Below are 19432 nucleotides of genomic sequence, written 5' to 3' on the forward strand. Positions count from 1 at the left end.
TATCATGAAGAACCTACACAGATATTAATCTTAAATTTAGCCACTGGACTACATACAAGCTACTCTTTTGCACTATTCCGCCCAACAGATTAAATTTGGAGTGCCTCGAGTATAACCAAACATGTTCACTCAACAGAGTCGGCCTTCGTTTTAGGCGCAAAATATACTGTCATGTGACACTAATGCACGAACAAAGCGGGTAGCGTACAAAACTTAATCATGTGTTCCTTCTCTACATACACTTGACAGAAAACATTCAGAGCGTTGATTTTTTGGACATGTTCAGCCATCCATGTTAGCCTTAACTTACGACACCAAACATTGTCGCTTGATACTAACACATAGACGTAGTGGGGAACCTACAAAATTCTTTTTAAGACTAGTCATGTGACTGACTATCCTCTACCAATCAAATCCTATTCAAAAGGTATACTAATTTGAGCCATGAACTCCCAATAAAAATAGAGCAACCTTCAAACACTAGTCAGAAGCAAGATAACTGCAACATAAACTTCGTCTTTCTATTTGAACTTTTTGAAAATCAGTGTAAACTGTGAAACCGGTTAAAGTTCTAAACATATTAATAATATATATATATATATATATATATATATAAGGGCGACAAGCATCAAGAGACAAATTTTCAAAGAACCAATTCAGAAAGCACATTTCAATATCCGATTTAAACTATTCCATTTAAACGATATCAAAGTTAGATAACCTAAACTTTTCTTGAAATAAGAAAAAAAAAATGAATATATATATAAGTTATTGATATCGATTATTACATTGTTACAAACTAATATTTTATTTCTCTCAACGACCGTGTTGTTGAACTCAGTGACTTCGCTGCTCAGTTTCTATTCTCATATCACGGCATTTTCTTCCATATCACAATACCGTTAAATCTTTTAGTCTAACATTAATTTCTTGTTCTTTCTCCTGTAAATCTTTAGTTTTGAGACTACGTTAAATTTTTCACTCATATTTGAAAAATATTCAGATTGAATTGCTGCTGCTGTTGCTGTTCTTGCTGCTACTACTGCTGCTGCAAATGTTGTTCTTACAGCTGCCGCTTACTTCAAGTCTCCACCCGATGGAGCTGAACTATTATTAAGTGCATTTATAAACCACCCGTCATTTTTCTACACGTAAAATAATTAGTGCTGTATTATCTAATAATACAATAAAGTTATAAATTTGATATACATTTTGCTCGTATTTCAGTAGATTAAATGAACGCATAAATGAAACTTCAATACAGGTTTTGAATTAAAGAGGCAGAAGCATTTATTTTCATATTGCCCTTTGCATAAGGTGGATAGATATACAGATATAGACATTTTCGATCTCAGATGGTTTTCGATCTCAGAAATAAATCTATGTTGTAATATACCTCTTTTGAAGACTAAACTATTGATTAATAAAGAGTGGGGATCTTTCGCCCATTGTAGCTCGTAAGGATGGCCTTCTTCAAGTACTTAAGATTCGTATAGCAAAATATATTTTGTTTACTACGTTGTGCTACTTAACTTCTATTTTCTATATCAGTTTTAAAGTATTCCATAAAAGGGTCAGTTTATATGTTTTTCATTTCTGCATTATATATAATTAGATTTTCAAAATAAATTTAATTACATATTTGTGTATATTTAAATTATTTTGTATAACGTAACCATACGAAATTTTCTACAATGTCGACCTTATATGTAAAATTACTTGCACTTGCTTTAAGCAATTTTAGAAGTATGGGAAACGTTCTCATACAATATCCGGTCATTGACTAAGTTTATGGTATCATAGCTGAGCTTCACTCACTACAAATAACTTATGGACATTACGTTTTCTTGCCGTTGAATTCAAGAAATTATGAAGCAGTTATCCACTTAAAGACAAGTATACTTGACTGGAAATAGTAGACAATTATTATCTCATCTACGTTGAAGGAGAAGCGGAAATTTAATATTCTTAGCTTGTTCGATATCCGCAATGATGCAGTGTATGTCCCTTTTTTAATCAATATCGAACTGAAAACCGTTGGTGGAAATCTCGCGAGAGTATATATGAGACAAATCACATGTTGGGATAATGTTTCATGTTTAAATAACCATGATTGTGTGGGATTTATCTACCAGAGCGACAATGATTTGAAGACTGGCGATTGTAGTAATCTGAAAACTAATGATTGCTTCATAGTTATCGGAATGTGCACGGCTGGCAAATGTATTTTTAAATGAAGCTGAATTAATGGCGTCATTAGCAGATTATCACAAGTATCTGTATAAATCAGCTGCCAGTTGAACAAGACGGATCATCATAATCGTCATCATCATCGTCATCATCATCGTCATCATCATCATCATCATCATCACATCATCAACATCACCATCATCATCATCATCATCATCATCATTATCATCATCATCATCATTATCATCATCATCATCACCATCATCATCATCATCATCATCACCATCACCATCATCATCCCCCATCATCATCATCATCATCATCATCATCATCATCATCATCAGTAGCAGTTGCATTTGTAGTAGTAGCAGTAGTAGTAGTAGTAGTAGTAGTAGTAGTAGTAGTAGTTGTGGTAGTTGTATCGTTGTTGGTGGTGTCCATTTTCTTCATCACTACTCTCTTCCTCCTCATCATCATCACCAACAGCAACAGCTTTGTCGCCATCATTGTTTTCTTCTTCTTCTTCTTCTTCTTCTTCTTCTTCTTCTTCTTATTATTATTATTATTATTATTATTATTATTATTATTATTAATAGTGTTGTTGTTGTTATTATTATTATTATTATCATCTATATATTTTTAAAATAACCATTTATATGAAAATTAAATCAAGATTATACAACCCTGTCTGATGCAGTCAGTCGGCTATAAATGAATGTATCTCTACCATGGCTTTCCTTTGTTTACTCAATGAATCAAATATCCATTATCCCAGTTAATGCACTTAGACATAATTTCGATGTTATCAAGAAAGTCCTGCAAACATATTCTTCAACCGTCTGCAGTCAATTCACAATAGGCTCTTTTTCTGACGTATCAAATTAAGGTTACAAACAACATGGAAATTCTCAAAAGATATAAGCTTGGTGTTTATACTAGCGTCATATATTTGTAGGATGCCACAGAGGCGAGTTTTCGATAAAAAGTTTGTGAAGTGGTTTATGGCAAAAAGTTGAGAAATCTTTAGGCATTTGTGTTTCCGTGATGTCCAAAATTGAGAGGTTGTCATTGACCCATTGACAAATACTTTTCAAGTTCCTAAATTCCTGTATTTTGAAGTAGTGCATTAATGGCGTAAAATGTATCGCTTCGTGTGGTTGTCACATGACTTCAGGAAATTCATACAGAAGATACGGAGATATAATTTCCTTAGAGGTGAGTGTTGTCCGAAATATTAACTAATAGCTAGCACGTCACTGTTACACATATAAAAATACACACCTGTTTCTTTCTTTCTTTCTTTCTTTCTATCTTTCTTTCTTTCTTTTTCTCTTTCTCCCCCTCTCTCTCTCTCTTTCATTCTCTCTCTTTTTTATCGCTCTCTCCTTCTCTCGCTCTCTTTCGCTCTCTTTCTCTCTTTCTCTTTCTTTCTCGCTTTCTCTTTCTTTCTCGCTTTCTCTTTTTTTCTCATCTTCCTCTCTCGTTTCTTCTCTTTCTGTTTCTCTCTCTCTTTCTCCCTCTTTCTGTATCTCTCTCTTTCTCTCCCTTTCTTTATCTCTCTCTTTCTCTTCCTTTCTTTATCTCTCTCTTTCTCTCCCCTTCTTTCTCTCTCTCTTCTTTATTTCATGCTCTCTCTCTCTGTATGTATGTGCGTGTGTGTATGTATGCTTATGTATGCATGCGTTTGTGTGCGTATATATGAGTGTGTATTTGTGCACTCCATTTCCGTTACGTTTCTGTTCTAAACAATCATCGGAAAAAATTAGAATAATATGAAATAGAAAGTCTTAGGAAAATTAATAAACTTTGGCACTAGATGTTATACAATAGCGGGCTCTGTCACATTATCTGCTGCTATGATCCATTTTACATTTTGCCTGTTCAGCGTTCGTCTACATCAATATCAGCTCTCTGTATGTAACAGCAGGCAAAAACTCAAAAAATATGTATGCTAGATCAAAGCGCATCATTAGACACAAAGGAAATCTCCAACATAACATTGTAGCAATTCAGTTAAGACCAGGCTTGATCCATATAACTAACAGTGTCTCGGCACGATCACAATCTCAATACGTAAAACATTGCGATATATTAACGTATTGCTCGAATAACAGCAATCACATATTGTTTTGGCGTGTTTATAATTCGACTAAATTGTTCTCTGTGTAATCCTAGATAGATTTTAATTAGCTGTTTGTATTCGGATCTTCGTTTAGAAGGCATCTTTATAGATCCATTTATACTGAACATTAACTCTTGCTGGAAATAGAAATCTAGTGGTTAGATATGCGATATGTCTACAAAGCATTATATCAAATTCATAAGAGGGTACAATCATCAAAAGACAGTTGCAAATATATCATTCTAAGTAAGTTTCGCTACCACATATTGTCAAGAATCTTTATCAATGTTACAGAATTTCATGTCTTTCACACGAAACATATGAATCATAAAACATCGATCTCACTGTCATTTAAGAAGGAAATAACATGCTTAAGTAGCTTGTTTCGAATTTCAATACTTGAAATATGGTTGGGGAAAAACATCATGAGAGACAGTAGTAGTTTCTGAAAACTATAATAACAGCATATAAAAACAGCCTCCAAGAATGAAGGCATATTTAATAACTAAGAGATATTTAACGATCAATGACAATATTTGATCAGCTTTCTCTGCATGAAATACACTTATGATTTGTGAACGTGTGTTGATGCAATATTCATGGCCAGCTTTTAGCGATATTAAATACTGCAAGCATTTCAGTGTGCGGCTATGGTCGGAATAGTGTTCCTCAATAGAATTAACAGTGTATACGTACATATGTGCATATATATGTGCATATATATGTGCATATATACACGTACATATATACACGCATACGTATATAGTTCTGTGTGTGAGTTAGTGTGTATGCACGCATATATATTGTTACATATATGATGTAATATGATCATACGAACAATCTAGACTGACATTATGTGGCCTCTCGACTTGCTAGGGATAGCACATAAATCTGTCTCCAATCAATAATGATTTTTTTTAAATGACCAGGTAAGACATTATAGTCTTACATAAGTTATAGCAGAGTGAAACTAGGATAGACACCACTAAGACATCTTCGATCATGCATGCAATTCCATAACTATGTAGACGTAAGCTTGCATATATATAATTCGTTTTGGTATACACTATGAGTACATGTATATGTTGGACCGTTAGCTCCTACACGCATTTTTTTCTCTCCTTGTTTCTTTTCTGTGTATCTTTCTGTCGAAGAGCGTAGGCTCGAAACGTAAAAGACTTGTTTTATTTCTATTCCTGAGCGCCATACTAATACAATTGTTTGTTTGTACTCTACCTGCCTTCGTCTTTTGTTTATTTTCGAAAACCTGCCTTCGTCTTTTGTTTATTTTCGTAAACCTTCCCGTTATATATGTATGAATATATGTATGCGGAGAACAGACTTCCTTTTTTAAAATTTTTCATATTTTTACGAGTTTCAATTTATGAAATCGAATGCTTTAAAGCTTTTATATATATAATACATTAAGCAATTTATATTAGCAGTTATTTTATTATTGGAAAAATAAGAATGAATCTTCTTTGACGAGACGACAATCCTTCGAAATATGTCTATTAAGTATTCCCAGCTATTTTGATTGTTTACTAAAAATAAACATGGGAAGTTTCCACATCATTATCAATAAGCACAACGAAAGCTTTCACATATACACCTCTGGATTTATTATCATTAACATATTTTAGATATTCTTCTATGTGAGTTTAAACTGTGTTTATGAATATATTCCATTTGTTTACAAAACTGACTACCGTTATTGTGCATGAATCAGGAAAGTCATTTAGATATATACTTTTCAAGACAGCCACCAAATAGGTTGCATTTTCTATGATGAGAGTAAAATCATTCAATAAAATAAATTTTATGAGGAATACCAATTATTTTTCTATTTTCATATCGTCTTCAAACCCTAGCAGGAATTCTTCAATGTTCATAACTAGATATTTATTTCCAAAGTAATTGTCATTTCTATAGCGATTCGTGTACTGGAAACAAGGTTACTTTCTTTGTGTGTCATGCTTCCTCATTTCTCAGCACACAACTGGAATAGACAACAATAGCTTTCAATCCAGAATTTGAATGTAGAGTTCGGAGGATTGGGGTCAATATGTAAATTTAGATAAGGTCCCATTCTTCGTACGTTCAGTTAGAAATAGCTGTGGCCGGGACTCCTGTAAGGTCGGGAATCCTGTAAGGCCGGGTCTCCTGTAAGGCCAGGACTACTGCAAGGCTGGGCCGCTACGCACTATAGTAGTGACTGGGCCACTTCATTAACAAATATGTTCACTCTCTCAGTAACAAATCAATGAGGATGCTGATGTATCCATGATGACGTCGGTCAGAACTTAAATGACACTTGTCTCCACATTATTTTTACAGGTCACTAAGGCAAAGAAGGCAATAAGAGGTATCTTAAATCTCCATGCACTGTTATCAATCAAACAGATGTGACAATTGAAATGAGAGATGACTATCTACGCATAAATATCCAGAGACTCCATGAAATATTTGGAGAGGCAAAAGTCTCGTCACATATTCAGCTCTGTACTCTACCCAGAAAGACCGTCATATTCGTAGGGTTGGTACTATCATGAGTAGACATGCCACAAGAGTACTAATTGGTTGAAACCTGGTGAATAATAAGGTCATCAAAATGATGTTTACTACCAAGGAGATCTACTCTCCGAATGAGCTTAAACAGAGGAACGTAAAGAAGCATTCTATAATCATCAAGAAAATGGCCGAGATAGCGTGCCTTAATATGATAGGAAACTGGTGACGGCGCATTTCAATGCGTAGCTAAACAAAAATGCATTATTCTTTGCAGTGGTCTCTGATGACTAAACCAACAACAGAAGCAACATTGAGAAGAGTTAACTAGTGCTGAGTGGTAGTTGTAGAGCTTAAGATCTGTTAACAAGTTCTTCACCCCACCTCAAAGCAGCTATAATATTTCATTGACTCACTCATTATTAACAACAAAGGAAACTGATTACATTCTCATTATCATAATTTGTCAGTCAGACGTGAAAGATATCCGAGTCTGTCGCAGGGAAGATTTTGGCTCAGACCACATTATAGTTGTTGAAAGGATTCCTTCGGTGCTACGGGAAACACTGACAGCATTGATTATGTGAGCCTACACTACGGATGCTCTCATACGGTTGATATACCAAGCACGCTTTTGATACAGAGAAGAATAATTTTGAAGCTTCAAGAGAGACTGAAATTTAAAATCAGATTCCTCAAACATACAGTAGAACAGCATCATCATACCTTAGTTAAGATGTTTTTTCCTGAGACCATCGATCTATATGTGATAAAACCAAACATTCGCCTCGGGCATCTGACAAATTTTAGAAGGCATTTAAAGATGGGCTGTGCTACTTTTCGCCTAGCTGCGTAACTACTAGCAACAAGACTTCAGATGTCTGCGTGAAAAAATACTGTGGAATACATCTTTAATGTGAAAATGACATCTACATTATGTCCCGACAATAATATAATAGAATTAACGATTTATGGTCCAATTGGAAATCAATTGATAAAGAGATCTGCAAGTTGAACTGTCTCAAATTCTTTCTATGCAAAATAATGACATAAAACGGAAGCAATTTATGCTAATAATGCAAGTTATATGCATTAAATATATCCCAGAGCGGATTGTCAAGGTTCAAAAAATATCATTCCCAGGAATAGAAATATTCTAATGAGGCAGAGTAAAAAAAAAAGCACTAAAGAACAAAAAATCAAATCGCTTAAATAGTAAACGATTGGCAGTAAAACACACGCATGCGCACGTGCACATACACAAACTCGCACATACAAACATACGCAAATACGCACATACAAATAAACTTACACTTGAATCTCTTTCGTAAATATTGGAAATGACATAAACACTCACACGAAAATGTGAGAACATTAAATGATACCATGGTTGCAGACACCATAAAAACAAAAGTTTACGACTAGATATTGAAGCAGCTGCTCAACTAGCCAAATGTGAATGTGCTATAACTGTAATTTGCGAAGACTTGCTATAAATTCGATCGTCGGGTAAATTATCAGAAATGATTTCTTTCAATGACAATAAAATCTGAAGAGGTTTATATTTGCATTACATGACGTGAAGTGGAGAACAAAGTATAGGGCATCACTCTTTCCAGAAGACGTTATGATAACGAGAATTGTCAGAAGATAGTATGTATAATACAAATTTGTTAGTGACAAAATGTAAGGGTAGGTAAATAATGCCTTGAGTAAGAGTAATGATATTGGTAGAGTTGATGGCCAAAGGAGGACATAGAGAGAAAAAAAATTAAAGTAACAATAATTAGTTAATACATGAGATGGCCATGGTTTTACTAAGTAAAAACAAAAGTAGAAGTGTGGTAGATGGTACGAGAGTAAAGATATTAAAGGAGATAAGGTAAAACGCCAAACATAGCCCGTAAAAAAAACGTTAAGAAACGATAATGAAAATAATTCAGAAAACTATTTTGATATGAGCATATGGTATAAACAAAAACTACGAAAGGAAGAAACAAAAAGAATGCAGTTGATAATATGGAAGGCACCAAGTCAGGTATATTTATCATACGATACCACAAATATTATGTCATACGCAGACATGTATCATACTCACACAAATGTTTATATATATATATATATATATTTATATATATATGCTTATTCACGTCATTGTTCTTAAAAGAAAGAATATACGTATTCATACATAAAAAGACATGTTAAAAGAGGCAAAGATAGAATGAAAAATTTACATTACACAATTAGTTTCAGCTGCAGCCATGGTCGGTAGGATATACATTAGACACACAGATATGCGTGTACACATGCTTATGCATATATGTGTATATGTGTGTATATATATATGTGTGTGTGTGTGTGTGTGTCTGTGTCTGTGTGTATACACACATACATATATGTATGTATATATATCTGTATGTATGTATGTATGTTTATTCATTACTGTTTTCAATTTCGTTTTCGTCTCTTGTATTCACATCCGTCTTGTGCGTTCACATTCCTGTCTTCTACCAAGAAATCTAATGCTTACAGCTTAGTTTTTTTTCTTGGGGCTGGCCGAGTTGGAGCAAATATCAGAATTGAACAGCCGAAATTTGCTATGATGATTCGGTGTCTGACTGAAGATTGAAGGCTTCGAATGATTTGTCTGTGTTCCGTGTTCGTCCCTTCCTGTATTTCACGTTCATTATATATAAAAACATTCATTCTTATATTATTGCGGCGTTACGTGCACCCCCCCGTTTGTTTGTCCAATTTTAAACCCTGCACGACTTCTATACACACTGTCTTTCCTACCCGCCATTGCTTCTTCACCAAACTTTTTGGCGCCCTCCGATTCTTCCCCTCTCTTCCTCCCATCCTCCTCCCCTCTTCCCTCCCGTCCTCCTTAATCCCTTCTTTCTCCTTTTCTCTTGGTCACTGATTCTGTCCCCTGCCTTCCACCCTCTTTGATTCCCTCTCTCTCTCTCTCCTGCGACCTGCTGCTTCTTAAACCATTCTGTTGGCCTTCGTATCTCGACCAACATGTGTCCCCGCTACCGAAACGGTAAATATTTCTACGCCAGCTATGTTGTTGTTGTTGTTTTTGTCTCATTTGGTCTAAAGTCGTATGACAACCACCGTTATATATATTTTGTTTATTCATTACTGTTTTCAATTTCGTTTTCGTCTCTTGTATTCACATCCGTCTTGTGCGTTCACATTCCTGTCTTCTACCAAGAAATCTAATGCTTACAGCTTAGTTTTTTTTCTTGGGGCTGGCCGAGTTGGAGCAAATATCAGAATTGAACAGCCGAAATTTGCTATGATGATTCGGTGTCTGACTGAAGATTGAAGGCTTCGAATGATTTGTCTGTGTCCGTGTTCGTCCCTTCCTGTATTTCACGTTCATTATATATAAAAACATTCATTCTATATATATATATATATATATATATATATATATATATAAATTTATTTTTCTTCCACGCTCTATATCTTTTTTTCTTCACTCGTTTATTACTATTCTTATTTTATTATCTTAACTCAAGTCCATTACTCGGAAATCTTTCGTCACACATCTGTGACCTCTTCAGAGACGCTTTTCGTTTTCGTGTGTGTTCTCGCTCCAATTATTCTATTCTGTTCTTCTAAGACGTGTACGCTTATGTGCGCATGCGTTTATGTCCTTGTTTGTTTGCGTGTGTGTGCGTGCGTGTATGTGTGCTTGTATGCTTGTGTGTGTCTCATAGTTTTTAGCAGCAGTGTAGCCTTTCCCTCAGCCCCATCCCCTCACCCCGTTGTGCTGCTACCGTTCTACGACCCGAAAAGAGAAATATGGTACAGCTCCTGCATTCCTCTGTGTATGTGTGTTCGCCCACGGTGTTGCAATCATGGTAGTTGTTGTTGTTGCTGTTATTGCCGTCGCTGACACCACCGCTGCTGACACCACCGCTGCTGCTGACTGTGTTAGTTGTGCTGTTGACATCGTTATGGCCGTCCATGAAGTTTCATGTGTGTGTGCGTATGGGTTTACTTCGTATGTATCCATGTCCTTTATATACTTTTATTTATTTATTTTATCTACCTTTGTCTTACATTTATCACTGGTATGTGGAAGATATATCTATCTATCTATCTCTCCATCTCTTTCTCTCACTCTTTCTCTCTCTCTCTCTCTCTCTCTCTCTCTCTCTCTCTGTATATATATATATATATAGTAGAAATACGTGGAGATGTAAGGGTAAAATATGAAAAATCAACGAAAATGCATATTGCAGATAGAAAAAGGCTATTTATGACAGGTAGTGACAAATATATACATTTAGATTGACTGAGGTAGTAATACGAGTCATAAAGGTCATTATTATGTGATGATTATAAGATGATAATAATAATAAAGTAAGAGAACAAAACAAACCAATTGGTTTACGCGAAGGCTATTCATCGTTTGATATATATATATATATATATATATAACGGGAAGCTTTATGAAAATAAGCAGAGAGAATGAAAAGAAAACTTGTAGAGCATAGAAGCGAAGAGAGAATATTAATTCCTGTTTACGGTGAAGGCGGAAGTCCAGATGACCCCTGTGCAAAGACAACCCGATCACAGGCAGGTGTTGTAGTGAATGACTGGTAGAGCGGAAATGGCGTGAGACCGGAGTGTCCTCGCCAAGTCTGATATCTCGGAGGTGCACCGCGACCCGGTCAGCCAAGCGGCGTCCCATTTGGCCGATGTACATAGAAGGGCAGAAAGAGCACGATCATACATACATACATACTACATACATACATACATACATACATATACATATATATATATATATATATATATAATATATATATATATATTATATATATATATATATATATATATATATATATATATGTACACATATATTACTGTTGGCTAGTTTTTCTACACGCTAGGCCACAGTGGTAAAAAATTTCTAAATAATATTTTACTACCCTGAAATTTATTAATATATATATATATATATATATATGTATATAGAGAGAGAGGAGTAGAGGGGACAGATTTCTGTGTGGGGAGTATGTGTGTATGTATATATTCATTTATTCTTTTTTTCGTTTCAGTCATTTGACTGCGGCCATGCTGGAGCACCGTCGTTATCGAACAAATCGACCACAGGACTTATTCTATCGGCTTCATTTGCCAAATCGCTAAGTTACTGGGATGTAAAAAACCCAACATCGGTTGTCAAGTGATTGTGGGTAAGAAACACAGACACACAAACAGAAATACTTATATATATACGACTGGCTTCTTTCAGTTTCCGTCTACCAAATCCACTCACAGGGCTTCGGTCGGCCCAAGGCTATAGTAGAAGACACTTGCCCAAGTTGCCACGCAGTGGGACTGAACCCGGAACCGTGTGGTTGGTAAGCAAGCTACTTATCACACAACCACTCCTGCGCCTGTGATGTCGATTTCGAACATAAAACCATAAATATAACGAGCAATTTTATGAAAATAAATTATGTGATGGTTTTCGTTTAGAATTTTAAGTGATGTTTCATATCCCTCCACGATGTAATCTTATTTTGACAACACAAGTATAAAACAAATACTCCACAACATTGCATCATTTTTTGTGAGAGAGGGAAGTCAGACACAAATGTTAAGTACTCAAAATCTTAGCTTGAAAAACTGTGAATCTCAAAGGGAAAACCGAGTAAGATTTTCTAAGGAAATCTACATAAGTTGGTACTAAGTTTGGCTTCTACTTATTTTTAAGAACTGTTACTGCGTATGCAATAATTCCGTTCCTATCGTATGCATTGCGATGCTATATAGAAATCACTGTTGCATAAACGTAACCAGTATAATTTCTCTATATAGGCGCTCTTAAATCACGGGAAACACTGTAGTGATGGTCAACAAATATTTCATGTAATAACGAACTCATGTGATAACTCATTATTGAAGTCTAACTGTTTAAAAACATGTGTCGAATCATTCTATTAAATACTAACCCGATGATGGTATACAGATATAATTATCACATTCAAGATCTGATGGAGTAGCGTTCTCTACACCATAAGGCATAAACCTATACGGTAGCGTATAACAATTATCTAAACGTTAAATGTTCTCTCTTGAAAGTCATTAATAACCGTTCATCCATTATTTATGCAAATTTTGTAGTCCTTTAGCTAATTACAAAACATCGACATATAATTAGTTATTTGAAGGTATAACCTGGGGAGTAAAATACGAAACGAAATGTTGAAAATAAACACTCACTACTTTAATTCTACTAATGTTCTCGAGCATGTCTTAATGAATTTAATACGGTTCAGTTAATTTTAGGATATTGAAAATTTTTCTAAGATTTGAATTACATCCACCATAATTATAGACACATTTCTTTAAATGTAACCTTTATTTTACAAATATTTATTTATGCTTTAACTATTCATTATGCTAAAATAAAAGCTAATAGCTCTTCTGCATCAACGGATTTCATGTACATATATTGCAGTTTAAGCGTAGTCTGCTCTCGCTTGTATGTTGATCTCGTTGATGTCATTTGTGATAGCACAAGGATGATCAAGCAAAAAATAAATGCTACATTGATAGACATTTTGAAAGTAGTTTTTATAGCCTTGAGCATAAACTAGTGAAGGAAGGTGATCTATTTTTTGAATACTATGACTCACAACATTATATATTTACAGCCATCATAAATTATCGCCTGATAGCCTGTGATATTATGCTTATAACTAACCAGAAGGGAAGGATAAAACAGTGGTAAGGTAAATGGTCACCTTTTGGGGAACTATCTCTAAAATAAATACTAAAATAATATTTATTAACGACAGAAAGCAGTATTAATATCAAAGTATAATAAATTTATTCCCACGTAAAAGTACATGTTGTGTTAGAACACGGAATACTGCGGTAGTTACTGAAACTCCCATATTGGTTTTTGGTGCATATACACACTTTTGTTTATATCGCTTGCGAGACATAGGTCTCCGGCATCACTAGTGCTGAGATTATCAGATCACGTGATTTTGGCGTTCCCTGACCTTGTCGATGGTAGAATTTCAGGCGCTAGAGATACCGCTGTTCCTACTACGGAATTACCCAGAACTTCACTGTCTAATCAGGAACTTGTGTTGCAAATAGGTACAGGGTTTATTAAAAGCTAATTATTTGTATCAGAAGCACTATTAATATCACAGAGTAATATTTGTTCCCACTTAAAAGTGGGTGTTGTATAACCTTAAAAATAACGTTGGTTATTGCGGTAGTTACCTTGAGCTATCTCTTGTTTCCTTTTGATTTCATATATATATATATATATATATATATATATATATATATAATTTACGGGCTTTATGGAATAGTAAGGTAATAATGTTAGTTTTAGTATCCTATTGAGGATACATTTTATAGGCTAGGGCTAGCACAACGTCACAAGGGCGCTGGCAATTTCGAGGCATTTGCAAAAATATTGCAAAATTATTGCAAAATATTGAGCAGATGATTTGTAGTAATTAATTAGAATCTTACCAACTAGATAGTTGCGGTTTCAGTCACTGCATAGCAACTTGGGCAAGTGTCTTCTACCATAGCAATCCAAAGCCTTTTGCGTGGGTTTGGTAGACGGAAATTGAACAGAAGCCCGCGTATATACATACATACATATACATATATATATATACATCCTTTCGGGGTCGATAAATTAAGTACTAGTTGCGTACTGGCGTCGGTCTAATCGACTGGCCCCCTTTCCAGATACTTCGGGCCTTGTACCTAAAGTAGGAAAGGACATTGAGCGTTCTGTTACACCGTCACATTTGTTCAAATGGATCGATTATGTAACTGATTTCATTTCATTGTTAAGATTTTGGAACCGAAATCAAAAGATATTCAGTCAAGAAAACCTTTTGAAACGTTTCAAAAACAAACAAAGCGGAATAAAAACATAACTATGTTAATATACAATCTCATTCCGTCGTACTAAATTCTTTAATTAAGTGTACGATGTCGTAACATTCGAACACATGTCAGGTCAGGTGAACAATGATGTAGAAATGGAGTTCTTATAATAGTCGAAGCTTCGGAAAGTGCAACGATTCTAAAGTGTTTCATTATCTATGATACTTATCAGGAGAAGCATCATGTTTTCCCATTCAGCATGTGGTGTGGAGTATGTGTGTGTATTTGTGTGTGTGAGTGAGTGTGTGTAATCGGGTATACAGGTGTATTTACGTGTTTTGCATGTTAAATCTATACTATTAAATATGGCAGCGTTCCGATATAGAAATTATAAACCACATATCTTTTATGCATAAGATATATGTGATATTGGTAGAATATCTAAAATAAAACACATGCACATACGCATATATATATATATATATATGCATATAAAATATATATATGATATATATATATGTGTAACTATCTCTCTTTCTGTCTGTCTGCCTGTCTGTCTGTCTGTCTTTCTCTCTCTCTCATATATATATATATATATATATATATATATATGCATGTAGGACAAAAAGAACACCATTCATTTTGGATTCACTCATTGATTACAATCAACGTATATAAAATTGTCATGATTAAGGTACCAGTAGCAAAATCTTGTGATAATATCACGGAGACACGGTGCCAATGCTGTGTCGTAAAATCTAGAAAACATCCATTTGGCCACGTTTCCCTTACATGTTTGTTTATCATATTTTATTGATCGTGAGTGGATCGAGTCTATACAAATACTCAAGGAGGCGCATACAAATTCCCAACTGAGCCACGTCAAATACTAAAACCGACAAATTTTTTTTATATATTTGCTTGCAATTGTTCTCTTGTAGATGAGAAAATGCCATGCAATTTAAATGAGTAACACGCAGCAATGACAGCTGAAAAATAATGCTTGAAGAAAGTGTTACTGGCTTCAAGAAAAGAGAAAAGTTAATCTTGGTCGCTAGTGGTGCTTTATAGTAACATACGTATTGGATGTCTATAATTTTAATACAGCGGGTTGCTGTGTTCAAGTATAAAATTTCATATCATTTTGTATATGAACAGTATAGTTCTAATATATGAGGTGACCTTAAAGTGAACTGATTTTACCAAATAGAAACAATCTTAACTTATTTAAGCCTATAATTCCCTTTTGATATGGAGCTCATAACTCTCATTCCTCTCTTCTTTAGGTTTATGAAATCATATCCTGGTCAAATGTTAATATTCTTCTATATCAGAACTTCACGAATACCTTGTAGTAGAATTATGTCTCTGGGGGTTGTTTTCACAATCCAGATTCTTTCTTTACGCATGGTTTGTTTACTTCAGTCTGTAGTTGTAACAAATTGTCTGTGAGGAGAAAAAAATCTATGTTTTCATCTCTTCCCTGCAACCATCAAATATTCATCTACTATCATAAATCGAATCACACAGCCAATAACTACAATTTTCACGCTACCTTGTCAATCAGTCTAATCGATTGTTTTCACAATTTCAAAAACGTTGTGAAGTTTTTATTCATCAAAGTTTTTTAAAAACTGTGATTAATTAATTCCAGTTTAGAATTCTTTGATGTAGTTTAAATTCATTCCTCTCTTTTTTTATATTTTACTTCTTTAGTCTTTATTTTAGAAATATTATACTCAGTTTCTTTAGTAAACATATTGTGAACAGACGTTTTGCTGAATGAATAGTCCGTCGCGCTGTGGTATACCGGTTCATATCAGGAAGTTCCGCTTTGTCCCACATCTCTATGTAATGTTATCATTATTCGATATTTCAGAGGGGCTAAGGCGGTGAGCTGGCAGAGTCGTTACCGCGCCGGAGAAAATGCTTAGTGGTTTTTCTTCAGATATTATGTTCTGATTTCAAGTGCTACCAGGGCCAACTTTGCCTTTCATTCTTTCGGGGTCGATAAAGTAAGTATCAGTTGAACACTGATGTAATCGATTATCCTTTCTCCTGGGCTTGTGTCAAAATTTTAAACCAATATTCCAGATGTCTCTAATTCCCTCGCTATTGCTTTTCTCTATCTTACTTCTCTCTCTCTCTCTCTCTCTCTCTCTCTTTCTCTGTAAGACAGATAAATAAGTAGATAGATACTGATATATTTGTGCATGATATTCTATTATACTTTGCATTCTCTCTCTCTTTCTCTCTTTCTCTCTCTCTCCTTCTCTGTAAGATAGCTAGAGATGTAGATAGATACTGATATATTTGTATATATCTTTCTATTCATATTTCGTATTCTCTCTCTGTAAGACAGATAGAGAGGTAGATACTGATATATTTATGTATATCGTTCCATTTATATTTCGTATTTTCTCTCTCTCTCTCTCACTCTTTCTCTTCTCTCTCTCTCTCTCTCTCTCTCTCTCTCTCTCTGTAAGACAGATAGAGAGGTAGATATAGATACTGATATAATTATGCATAATGTTCTATTTATATTTTGTATTTTCTTTGGGGTTTAACAGAAAGAACCTATATCATACTATATACTGTAACGTAGGATGCACAGACATTTTGGTAAGTGTACATGTTTTTATTCACAAGGAATATTGAAGACAGAACAACCTAGGGATCTTTGACCATCTTCCAATATAATATTGACGTTACTACCTTGTTATGAAATGTTAGTAATAGTTCACGACGCGTAAGATATAGGTTTAACGTAGGTGCACATTTTGTTTCGTAAATAAATGTAACCACTAAAAATATTTTGAAATATACGGACAGATACATACCGGCATTTATATGTGTGCGGCGTGTATGTGTGTTTGTGTTTGCGTATGAGTGTATACTTGCGTACGTGTATGCATGTGTGTGGTGTATATGTATGTATGCGTCTGCATGTGCGTATATGTGTGCTTTCATGTCTGTGTGTGTGCAATCTGTCATACATATGTGTGAACGTAATCCCTTAGCATCATTTAACGAGATTTTGCTAGCTTATAATGCGATTTGTTTCTGATAAGTCTTTTTTAATTCGTGAAGAATTTCATTATATCTAAATTTGGAAAATAATTTTACATAAAATACATATGATCATGACTTGCTCAAGGTGTCTTGTATTAGATTCCCAACGTTTCCAAAATAATTTAATGCTTATACAAAGTCAGTAATATTTATGAACTTACTTATATTTTAGACGCTGTCTTGCTTTCTTGTCAACAGAAAAGCTTATTTCATAAAGAACGAACAAAGTAAACTACTTTTATATTTCTATCCCTACTTATTGAATGAATTCGATATTTTTAGTCCTATTCACTATACGACTACTATATTTTTGCCCTTCCTCAGAAAGAAGTTGACATCAAGCATGTATATAAAGTGAGGCGCAATGGGCCAGTGGTTAGGGCAGCGGACTCGCGGTCATAGGATCGTGGTTTCGATTCCCAGACCGGGTGTTGTGAGTGTTTATTGAGCGAAAACACCTAAAGCTCCACGAAGCTCCGGCAGGGGATAGTGGTGATCCCTGCTGTACTCTTTCACCACAACTTTCTCTCACTCTTACTTCCTGTTTCTGCTGTACCTGTATTTCAAAGGGCCGGCCTTGTCACTCTCTGTGTCACACTGAATATCCCCGAGAACTACGTTAAGGGTACACGTGTCTGTGGAGTGCTCAGTCACTTACACGTTAATTTCACGAGCAGGCTGTTCCATTGATTCGGATCAACCGGAACTCTCGTCGTCGTAACCGACGGAGTGCTTCCATATAAAGTAAGCAAATCTACAAAGTGAACGTTTGCGATTTCAACCCTGTTGAATTATATATGCAAAATATGAACGAATATATTCTTTACTTCTAGCCGTAGCTATGTCCCATGTTTTAATTGCCATCTCCTTGATAGACGAAGTATAGAATTAACTATACTTCTCACAATAAGTCTGTTAGAAATGTTGTACATCATTTATTTTCCTCTGTTGTGTTATATAAAATATAATGTACTTTTATATAACTGAATAGATAATCTCTTTGCGTAGACTTAGTAATTACTGCAGAGGCAAAAGCACATGATATTACATAGCAATATATTTACATAAGGAACATGTCACCTAGGTAGGTAAGGTAGATCGATAACACCATTTTCCTTTGATTGCAAGATATCTACCTACTTCAATAAAATTATGAAGTTCACTCTGATTACTATGCATAAAATTCAGAAAAGTCTAGTTTTTGTAGATTAGGTTGGCATAATTCGCCATTGCTTTTCAATCTCAGTATTTAAGCTATACACAGTACTGCTGTAGTGCACGCGCTACACACACTCCTACAACACTGTTTTCTTTACGTGCTATAAAGGCAAAAATAAATCTGCTTTCACTTCAGTCACACGTCTGTGTTTCGTTTATTTTCTGTGTGTTTTACTGCATGAAGTTCACCAACTGCCTACCCTGAGTAATTACTGACGGCATGTGCCTGATATACACACATGCATACATACATATATATATGTGTGTGTGTGTATGTATATATGCATACATACATATGCATATACATACATACATATATATATATATATATATACATACATATATATATATATATATATATATATATATATATATATATTATATATATATATATATACATATATATATATATATGTGGTGTGTGTG

General features: G+C 34.7%; 1 long non-coding RNA gene across 1 annotated transcript; it reads left to right on the forward strand.

The window, feature by feature from the left end:
* The first annotated feature begins 311 nt into the window (after nucleotides 1–311).
* On the forward strand, nucleotides 312–19070 carry LOC118763307. The gene is made up of 3 exons (XR_004999057.1): nucleotides 312–323; nucleotides 10700–10704; nucleotides 18987–19070. It is a non-coding gene; the product is annotated as an uncharacterized LOC118763307 (long non-coding RNA).
* Nucleotides 19071–19432: the final 362 nt, after the last annotated feature.

Source organism: Octopus sinensis, linkage group LG4 (assembly GCF_006345805.1).
Source record: "Octopus sinensis linkage group LG4, ASM634580v1, whole genome shotgun sequence".
Lineage (NCBI taxonomy): Eukaryota > Metazoa > Mollusca > Cephalopoda > Octopoda > Octopodidae > Octopus > Octopus sinensis.